The sequence below is a fragment of the Ascaphus truei genome, chromosome 1, assembly GCF_040206685.1.
Source record: "Ascaphus truei isolate aAscTru1 chromosome 1, aAscTru1.hap1, whole genome shotgun sequence".
NCBI lineage: Eukaryota > Metazoa > Chordata > Amphibia > Anura > Ascaphidae > Ascaphus > Ascaphus truei.
Window position 1 is genome coordinate 4,173,223 of NC_134483.1, and position 9,377 is coordinate 4,182,599.

The following is a 9,377-nucleotide window of genomic DNA, read 5'->3' on the forward strand; positions in this document are numbered from 1 at the left end:
CCCCCTCCCTCCCTGCCCTTTGCCCATCCCACCCTCCTGCCCTTTGCCCCTCCACCCTCCCTGCCCTTTGCCCCCCACCCTCCCTGCCCTTTGCCCATCCCACTCTCCTGCCCCCCTCCCTGCCCTTTGCCCCCCCTCCCTGCCCTTTGCCCCCCCTCCCTGCCCTTTGCCCCCCTTCTCCCCTCCCTCCCTCCTTGCCCTTTGCCCCCCCCTGCCCTTTGCCCCCCTCCCTCCCTCCCCTTTGCCCCTCCTTCCCTTTGCCCTTCCTCCCTCCCTGCCCTTTGCCCCCCCTCCCTCCCTGCCCTTTGCCCCCCCCTCCCTCCCCTTTGCCCCCCCCTCCCTCCCCTTTGCCCCCCCTCCCTGTCCTTTGCCCTCCCTCCTCTCTGCCCTTTGCCCCCCCTGCCCTTTGCCCTCCTCCCTGCCCTTTGCCCCCCTCCCTCCCTGCCCTTTGCCCCCCTCCCTCCCCTTTGCCCCCTGTCCTTTGCCCTCCCTCCCTGCCCTTTGCCCCCCCTCCCTCCCCTTTGCCCCCCCCACCTCCCCTTTGCCCCCCCCACCTTCCCTGCCCTTTGCCCCCCCCCATCCTCCCTGCCCTTTGCCCCCCCACCCCACCCTCCCTGCCCTTTGCCCCTCCCACCCTCCCTGCCCTTTGCCCCTCCCCCCTCCCACCCTCCCTGCCCTTGCCCCTCCCACCCTCCCTGCCCTTTGCCCCTCCCACCCTCCCTGCCCTTTAACCCCACACCCTCCCCTTTGCCCCCACCCTCCCTGCCCTTTGCCCATCCCACCCTCCTGCCCACCCCATCCTCCCTGCCCTTTGCCCCCCCTCTCTGCCCTTTGCCCCCCTCCCTCCCTGCCCTTTGCCCCCCTCCCTCCCTGCCCTTTGCCCCCCCTCCCTCCTGCCCTTTGCCCCCCCTCCCTCCCTGCCCTTTGCCCCTCCCTCCCTGCCCTTTGCCCCTCCCTTCCTCCTTGCCCTTTGCCCCCCTCCTGCCTTTGCCCCCCCTCCCTCCTTGCCCTTTGCCCCCCTCCCCTTTGCCTCCTCCCTACCTGCCCTTTGCCCCCCCCCTCCCTGCTGTTTGCCCCCCCCCTCCCTGCCCTTTGCCCCCCCCTCCCTCCCTGCCCTTTGCCCCCCTCCCTCCCTGCCCTTTGCCCCCCTCCCTCCCTGCCCTTTGCCCCCCCTCCCTCCCTGCCCTTTGCCCCCCCTCCCTCCCTGCCCTTTGCCCCCCCTCCCTCCCTGCCTTTGCCCCCCCTCCCTCCCTGCCCTTTGCCCCCCTCCCTCCCCTTTGCCCCCCCCCTTCCTCCCTGCCCTTTGCCCCCCCCTTCCTCCCTGCCCTTTGCCCCCCGTCCCTCCCTGCCCTTTGCCCCCCCCTGCCATTTGCCCCCCCCTCCCCTTTGCCCCCCCTCCCTCCTTGCCCTTTGCCCCCCCTCCCTCCTTGCCCTTTGCCCCCCTCTCCTTGCCTTTGCCCCCCTCCCTCCCCTCTGAAAGCTCTTTGCCCCCCCTCCCTGCCCTTTGCCTCCCTCCCTCCCCTTTGCGCCCCCTCCCTCCCTGCCCTTTGCCCCCCTCCCTCCCCTTTGCCCCCCTCCCTCCCTGCCCTTTGCCCCCTCTCCCCTTTGCCCCCCTCCCTCCCCTTTGCCCCCCTCCCTCCCTCCCCTTTGCCCCCCCTCCCTCCCTCCCTTTGCCCCCCCTCCTTCCCTGCCCTTTGCCCCCCCTGCCATTTGCCCCCCCTCCCTTTGCCCCCCCTCCCTCCTGCCCTTTGCCCCCCCTCCCTCCTTGCCCTTTGCCCCCCCCTCCTCCTTGCCCTTTGCCCCCCTCCTCTCCCTCTCTGAAAGCCCTTTGCCCCCCCTCCCTGCCCTTTGCCTCCCCTCCCTCCCCTTTGCGCCCCCTCCCTCCTGCCCTTTGCCCCCCTCCCTCCCTTTGCCCCCCCTCCCTCCCTGCCCTTTGCCTCCCTGCCCTTTGCCCCCTCTCCTTTGCCCCCTCCCTCCCCTTTGCCCCCCTCCCTCCCTCCCCTTTGCCCCCCCTCCCTCCCTCCCTTTGCCCCCCCTCCTCCCTCCCCTTTGCCCCCCCTCCTTCCCTGCCCTTTGCCCCCCCTCCCTGCCCTTTGCCCCCCTCCCTCCCTGCCCTTTGCCCCCCTCCCTCCCTGCCCTTTGCCCCCCTCCCTCCCTGCCCTTTGCCCCCCTCCCTCCCTGCCCTTTGCCCCCACTCCCTGCCCTTGCCCCCCTCCCTCCCCTTTGCCCCCCCTCCCTCCCTTTGCCCCCCCTCCCTCCCCTTTGCCCCCCCTCCCTCCCTGCCCTTTGCCCCCCTCCCTCCCTGCCTTTTGCCCCCCCTCCCTCCCTGCCCTTGCCCCCCCTCCCTCCCTGCCCTTTGCCCCCCTCCCTCCCTGCCCTTGCCCCCCCTCCCTCCCTGCCCTTTGCCCCCCTCCTCCCTGCCCTTTGCCCCCCTCCCTCCCTGCCCTTTGCCCCCCCTCCTCCCTGCCCTTTGCCCCCCTCCCTCCCTGCCCTTTGCCCCCCTCCCTCCTGCCCTTTGCCCCCCCTCCCTCCCTGCCCTTTGCCCCCCCTCCCTCCCTGCCCTTTGCCCCCCCTCCCTCCCTGCCCTTTGCCCCCCCCTCCCTCCCTGCCCTTTGCCCCCCCTCCCTCCCTGCCCTTTGCCCCCCTCCCTGTCCTTTGCCCCCCCCTCCCTGTCTTTGCCCCCCTCCCTGTCCTTTGCCCCCCCCTCCCCTCCCTGTCCTTTGCCCCCCCCTCCCTCCTGTCCTTTGCCCCCCCTCCCTCCCTGTCCTTTGCCACCCCCTCCCTCCTGTCCTTTGCCCCCCTCCTCCTGTCCTTTGCCCCCCCTCCCTCCCTGTCCTTTGCCCCCCCCTCCCTCCCTGTCCTTTGCCCCCCCTCCCTCCCTGTCCTTTGCCCCCCCCTCCCTCCCTGTCCTTTGCCCCCCGCTCCCTCCCTGTCCTTTGCCCCCCCCTCCCTCCCTGTCCTTGCCCCCCCCTCCCTCCCTGTCCTTTGCCCCCCCCCTCCCTCCCTGTCCTTTGCCCCCCCCCTCCCTCCCTGTCCTTTGCCCCCCCCTCCCTCCCTGTCCTTTGCCCCCCCCCTCCCTCCCTGTCCTTTGCCCCCCCCCTCCCTCCCTGTCCTTTGCCCCCCCCCCTCCCTCCCCCTTTGCCCCCCCCCTCCCTCCCTGTCCTTTGCCCCCCCCTCCCTCCCTGTCCTTTGCCCCCCCCCTCCCTCCCTGTCCTTTGCCCCCCCCTCCCTCCCTGTCCTTTGCCCCCCCCCTCCCTCCCTGTCCTTGCCCCCCCCTCCCTCCCTGTCCTTTGCCCCCCCCTCCCTCCCTGTCCTTTGCCCCCCCCTCCCTCCCTGTCCTTTGCCCCCCCCCTCCCTCCCTGTCCTTTGCCCCCCCCCTCCTCCCTGTCCTTTGCCCCCCCCTCCCTCCCGTCCTTTGCCCCCCCCTCCCTCCCTGTCCTTTGCCCCCCCCTCCCTCCCTGTCCTTTGCCCCCCCCCCCTCCTTCCCTGTCCCTTTGCCCCCCCCCCTCCTTCCCTGTCCTTTGCCCCCCCCCCTCCCTGTCCTTTGCCCCCCCTCTCCCTGTCCTTTGCCCCCTCCCTCCCTGTCCTTTGCCCCCCCCCCTCCCTCCCTGTCCTTTGCCCCCCCCCCCTCCCTCCTGTCTTTGCCCCCCCCTCCCTGTCCTTTGCCCCCCCCCCTCCCTCCCTGTCCTTTGCCCCCCCCCCTCCCTCCCTGTCCTTTGCCCCCCCCCCTCCCTCCCTGTCCTTTGCCCCCCCCTCCTCCCTGTCCTTTGCCCCCCCCCTCCCTCCCTGTCCTTTGCCCCCCCCTCCCCTCCCTGTCCTTTTGCCCCCCCCCTCCACCTGTCCTTTGCCCCCCCCTCCTGTCCTTTGCCCCCCCCCTCCCTGTCCTTTGCCCCCCCCCCTCCCTCCCTGTCCTTTGCCCCCCCCCTCCCTCCCTGTCCTTTGCCCCCCCCCTCCCTCCTGTCCTTTGCCCCCCCCTCCCTCCCTGTCCTTTGCCCCCCCTCCCTCCCTGCCCTTTGCCCCCCCTCCCTCCCTGCCCTTTGCCCCCCCTCCCTCCCTGCCCTTTGCCCCCCTCCCTCCCTGCCCTTTGCCCCCCCTCCCTCCCTGCCCTTTGCCCCCCCTCCCTCCCTGCCCTTTGCCCCCCTCCCTCCCTGCCCTTTGCCCCCCTCCTCCCTGCCCTTTGCCCCCCCTCCCTCCCTGCCCTTTGCCCCCTCTCCCTGCCCTTTGCCCCCACTCCTGCCTTGCCCCCCCTCCCTCCCCTTTGCCCCCCCTCCCTCCTTTGCCCCCTCCCTCCCCTTTGCCCCCCTCCCTCCCTGCCTTTGCCCCCCTCCCTCCCTGCCTTTTGCCCCCCCTCCCTCCCTGCCCTTTGCCCCCCTCCCTCCCTGCCCTTTGCCCCCCTCCCTCCCTGCCCTTTGCCCCCCCTCCCTCCCTGCCCTTTGCCCCCCCTCCCTCCCTGCCCTTTGCCCCCCTCCCTCCCTGCCCTTTGCCCCCCCTCCCTCCTGCCCTTGCCCCCTCCCTCCCTGCCCTTTGCCCCCCCTCCTCCCTGCCCTTTGCCCCCCCTCCCTCCCTGCCCTTTGCCCCCCTCCCTCCCTGCCCTTTGCCCCCCCCTCCCTCCCTGCCCTTTGCCCCCCCCTCCCTCCCTGCCCTTTGCCCCCCTCCCTGTCCTTTGCCCCCCCCTCCCTGTCCTTTGCCCCCCCCTCCCTGTCCTTTGCCCCCCCTCCCTCCCTGTCCTTTGCCCCCCCCCTCCCTCCCTGTCCTTTGCCCCCCCCCTCCCTCCCTGTCCTTTGCCCCCCCCTCCCTCCCTGTCCTTTGCCCCCCCTCCCTCCCTGTCCTTTGCCCCCCCGCTCCCTCCCTGTCCTTTGCCCCCCCCTCCCTCCCTGTCCTTTTGCCCCCCCCCTCCCTCCCTGTCCTTTGCCCCCCCCCTCCCTCCCTGTCCTTTGCCCCCCCCCCTCCCTCCCTGTCCTTTGCCCCCCCCCTCCCTCCCTGTCCTTTGCCCCCCCCCTCCCTCCTGTCCTTTGCCCCCCCCTCCCTCCCTGTCCTTTGCCCCCCCTCCTCCCTGTCCTTTGCCCCCCCCTCCCTCCCTGTCCTTTGCCCCCCCCCCTCTCCCTGTCCTTGCCCCCCCCTCCCTCCCTGTCCTTGCCCCCCCCCCTCCCTCCCTGTCCTTTGGCCCCCCCCTCCCTCCCCTTTGCCCCCCCCTCCCTCCCCTTTGCCCCCCCCCTCCCTCCCTGTCCTTTGCCCCCCCCCTCCCTCCCTGTCCTTTGCCCCCCCCCCTCCCTCCTGTCCTTTGCCCCCCCCTCCCTCCCTGTCCTTTGCCCCCCCCTCCCTCCCTGTCCTTTGCCCCCCCCTCCCTCCCTGTCCTTTGCCCCCCCCTCCCTCCCTGTCCTTTGCCCCCCCCTCCCTCCCTGTCCTTTGCCCCCCCCTCCCTCCCTGTCCTTTGCCCCCCCTCCCTCCCTGTCCTTGCCCCCCCCCTCCCTCCCTGTCCTTTGCCCCCCCCTCCCTCCCTGTCCTTTGCCCCCCCCTCCCTCCTGTCCTTTGCCCCCCCCCTCCTTCCCTGTCCTTTGCCCCCCCCCCTCCTTCCCTGTCCTTTGCCCCCCCCCCTCCCTGTCCTTTGCCCCCCCTCCCTCCCTGTTCCTTTGCCCCCCCTCCCTCCCTGTCCTTTGCCCCCCTCCCTCCCTGTCCTTTGCCCCCCCTCCCTCCCTGTCCTTTGCCCCCTCCCTCCCTGTCCTTTGCCCCCCCCCTCCCTCCCTGTCCTTTGCCCCCCCCCCCTCCCTCCCTGTCCTTTGCCCCCCCCCTCCCTGTCCTTTGCCCCCCCCCTCCCTCCCTGTCCTTTGCCCCCCCCCCCTCCCTCCCTGTCCTTTGCCCCCCCCCTCCCTCCCTGTCCTTTGCCCCCCCCTCCCTCCCTGTCCTTTGCCCCCCCCCTCCCTCCCTGTCCTTTGCCCCCCCCTCCCTCCCTGTCCTTTGCCCCCCCCCTCCCTCCCTGTCCTTTGCCCCCCCCCTCCCTCCCTGTCCTTTGCCCCCCCCTCCCTGTCCTTTGCCCCCCCCCTCCCTGTCCTTTGCCCCCCCCTCCCTCCCTGTCCTTTGCCCCCCCCCTCCCTCCCTGTCCTTTGCCCCCCCCCTCCCTCCCTGTCCTTTGCCCCCCCCCTCCCTCCCTGTCCTTTGCCCCCCCCTCCCTCCCTGTCCTTTGCCCCCCCCCTCCCCTCCCTCCCTGTCCTTTGCCCCCCCCTCCCTCCCTGTCCTTTGCGCCCCCCCCCTCCCTCCCTGTCCTTTGCCCCCCCCCTCCCTCCCTGTCCTTTGCCCCCCCCCTCCCTCCCTGTCCTTTGCCCCCCCCCCCTCCCTGTCCTTTGCCCCCCCACTCCCTCCCTGTCCTTTGCCCCCCCTCCCTCCCTGTCCTTTGCCCCCCCTCCCTCCCTGTCCTTTGCCCCCCCCTCCCTCCCTCCCTGTCCTTTGCCCCCCCCCTCACCTGTCCTTTGCCCCCCCCTCCCCTGTCCTTGCCCCCCCCTCCCTGTCCTTTGCCCCCCCCCCTCCCTGTCCTTTGCCCCCCCCCTCCCTGTCCTTTGCCCCCCCCCTCCCTGTCCTTTGCCCCCCCCCTCCCTCCTCCCTGTCCTTTGCCCCCCCCCTCCCTCCCTCCCTGTCCTTTGCCCCCCCTCCCTCCCTCCCTGTCCTTTGCCCCCCCTCCCTCCCTCCCTGTCCTTTGCCCCCCCCTCCCTCCCTGTCCTTTGCCCCCCCCCTCCCTCCCTGTCCTTTGCCCCCCCCCCCTCCCTCCCTGTCCTTTGCCCCCCCCCTCCCTCCCTGTCCTTTGCCCCCCCCCTCCCTCCCTGTCCTTTGCCCCCCCCTCCCTCCCTGTCCTTTGCCTTCCTCCCTCCCTGTCCCTTTGCCCCCCCCCCCTCCCTCCCTGTCCTTTGCCCCCCCCCTCCTCCCTGTCCTTTGCCCCCTCCTCCTGTCCTTTGCCCCCCCCTCCCTCCCTGTCCTTTGCCCCCCCCCTCCCCCTCCCTGTCCTTTGCCCCCCCCCTCCCTCCCTGTCCTTTTGCCCCCCCCCTCCCTCCCTGTCCTTTGCCCCCCCCCTCCCTCCCTGTCCTTTGCCCCCCCCCTCCCTCCCTGTCCTTTGCCCCCCCCCTCCCTCCCTGTCCTTTGCCCCCCCCCTCCCTCCCTGTCCTTTGCCCCCCCCCCTCCCTCCCTGTCCTTTGCCCCCCCCTCCCTCCCTGTCCTTTGCCCCCCCTCCCTCCCTGCTTGCCCCCCCCTCCTCCCTGTCCTTTGCCCCACCCCTCCTCCCTCCTCCCCCCCTCCCTGTCCTTTGCCCCCCCCTCCCTCCCTGTCCTTTGCCCCCCCCCTCTCCTGTCCTTTGCCCCCCCCTCCCTCCCTGTCCTTTGCCCCCCCCTCCCTCCCTGTCCTTTTGCCCCCCCCTCCCTCCCTGCCTTGCCCCCCCCCTCTCCTCCCTGTCTTTGCCCCCCCCCCTCCCGTCTTGCCCCTCCTCTTGTGCCCCCCCCCTCCCTCCCTGTCCTTTGCCCCCCCCCTCCCTCCCTGTCCTTTGCCCCCCCCCCTCCCTCCCTGTCCTTTGCCCCCCCCCCTCCCTCCCTGTCCTTTGCCCCCCCCCCTCCCTCCCTGTCCTTTGCCCCCCCCCTCCCTCCCTGTCCTTTGCCCCCCCCCTCCCTCCCTGTCCTTTGCCCCCCCCCTCCCTCCCTGTCCTTTGCCCCCCCCCTCCCTCCCTGTCCTTTGCCCCCCCCCTCCCTCCCTGTCCTTTGCCCCCCCCCTCCCTCCCTCCCTGTCCTTTGCCCCCCCCCTCCTCCCTGTCCTTTGCCCCCCCCTCCCTCCCTGTCCTTTGCCCCCCCCCCTCCCTCCCTGTCCTTTGCCCCCCCCCCTCCCTCCCTGTCCTTTGCCCCCCCCCCTCCCTCCCTGTCCTTTGCCCCCCCCTCCCTCCCTGTCCTTTGCCCCCCCCCTCCCTCCCTGTCCTTTGCCCCCCCCCTCCCTCCCTGTCCTTTGCCCCCCCCCTCCCTCCCTGTCCTTTGCCCCCCCCCCTCCCTCCCTGTCCTTTGCCCCCCCCCCTCCCTCCCTGTCCTTTGCCCCCCCCCCTCCCTCCCTGTCCTTTGCCCCCCCCCCTCCCTCCCTGTCCTTTGCCCCCCCCCCTCCCTCCCTGTCCTTTGCCCCCCCCCCTCCCTCCCTGTCCTTTGCCCCCCCCCCTCCCTCCCTGTCCTTTGCCCCCCCCCCTCCCTCCCTGTCCTTTGCCCCCCCCCCTCCCTCCCTGTCCTTTGCCCCCCCCCCCTCCCTCCCTGTCCTTTGCCCCCCCCCTCCCTCCCTGTCCTTTGCCCCCCCCTCCCTCCCTGTCCTTTGCCCCCCCCCTCCCTCCCTGTCCTTTGCCCCCCCCCTCCCTCCCTGTCCTTTGCCCCCCCCCTCCCTCCCTGTCCTTTGCCCCCCCCCCTCCCTCCCTGTCCTTTGCCCCCCCCCCTCCCTCCCTGTCCTTTGCCCCCCCCCCCTCCCTCCCTGTCCTTTGCCCCCCCCCTCCCTCCCTGTCCTTTGCCCCCCCCCCTCCCTCCCTGTCCTTTGCCCCCCCCCTCCCTCCCTGTCCTTTGCCCCCCCCCTCCCTCCCTGTCCTTTGCCCCCCCCCTCCCTCCCTGTCCTTTGCCCCCCCTCCCTCCCTGTCCTTTGCCCCCCCCCCCTCCCTCCCTGTCCTTTGCCCCCCCCCTCCCTCCCTGTCCTTTGCCCCCCCCCTCCCTCCCTGTCCTTTGCCCCCCCCCTCCCTCCCTGTCCTTTGCCCCCCCCCTCCCTCCCTGTCCTTTGCCCCCCCCCTCCCTCCCTGTCCTTTGCCCCCCCCCTCCCTCCCTGTCCTTTGCCCCCCCCCTCCCTCCCTGTCCTTTGCCCCACCCCTCCCTCCCTGTCCTTTGCCCCCACCCCTCCCTCCCTGTCCTTTGCCCCCACCCCTCCCTCCCTGTCCTTTGCCCCCACCCCTCCCTCCCTGTCCTTTGCCCCCACCCCTCCCTCCCTGTCCTTTGCCCCCACCCCTCCCTCCCTGTCCTTTGCCCCCACCCCTCCCTCCCTGTCCTTTGCCCCCACCCCACCCTCCCTGCCCCCCACCCCACCCTCCCCTCCCTCCCTGTCCTTTGCCCCCCCCTCCCTCCCTGTCCTTTGCCCCCCCCCTCCCTCCCTGTCCTTTGCCCCCCCCCTCCCTCCCTGTCCTTTGCCCCCCCCCTCCCTCCCTGTCCTTTGCCCCCCCCTCCCTCCCTGTCCTTTGCCCCCCCCCCTCCCTGTCCTTTGCCCCCCCCCTCCCTCCCTGTCCTTTGCCCCCCCCCTCCCTCCCTGTCCTTTGCCCCCCCCTCCCTGTCCTTTGCCCCCCCCCTCCCTCCCTGTCCTTTGCCCCCCCCCTCCCTCCCTGTCCTTTGCCCCACCCC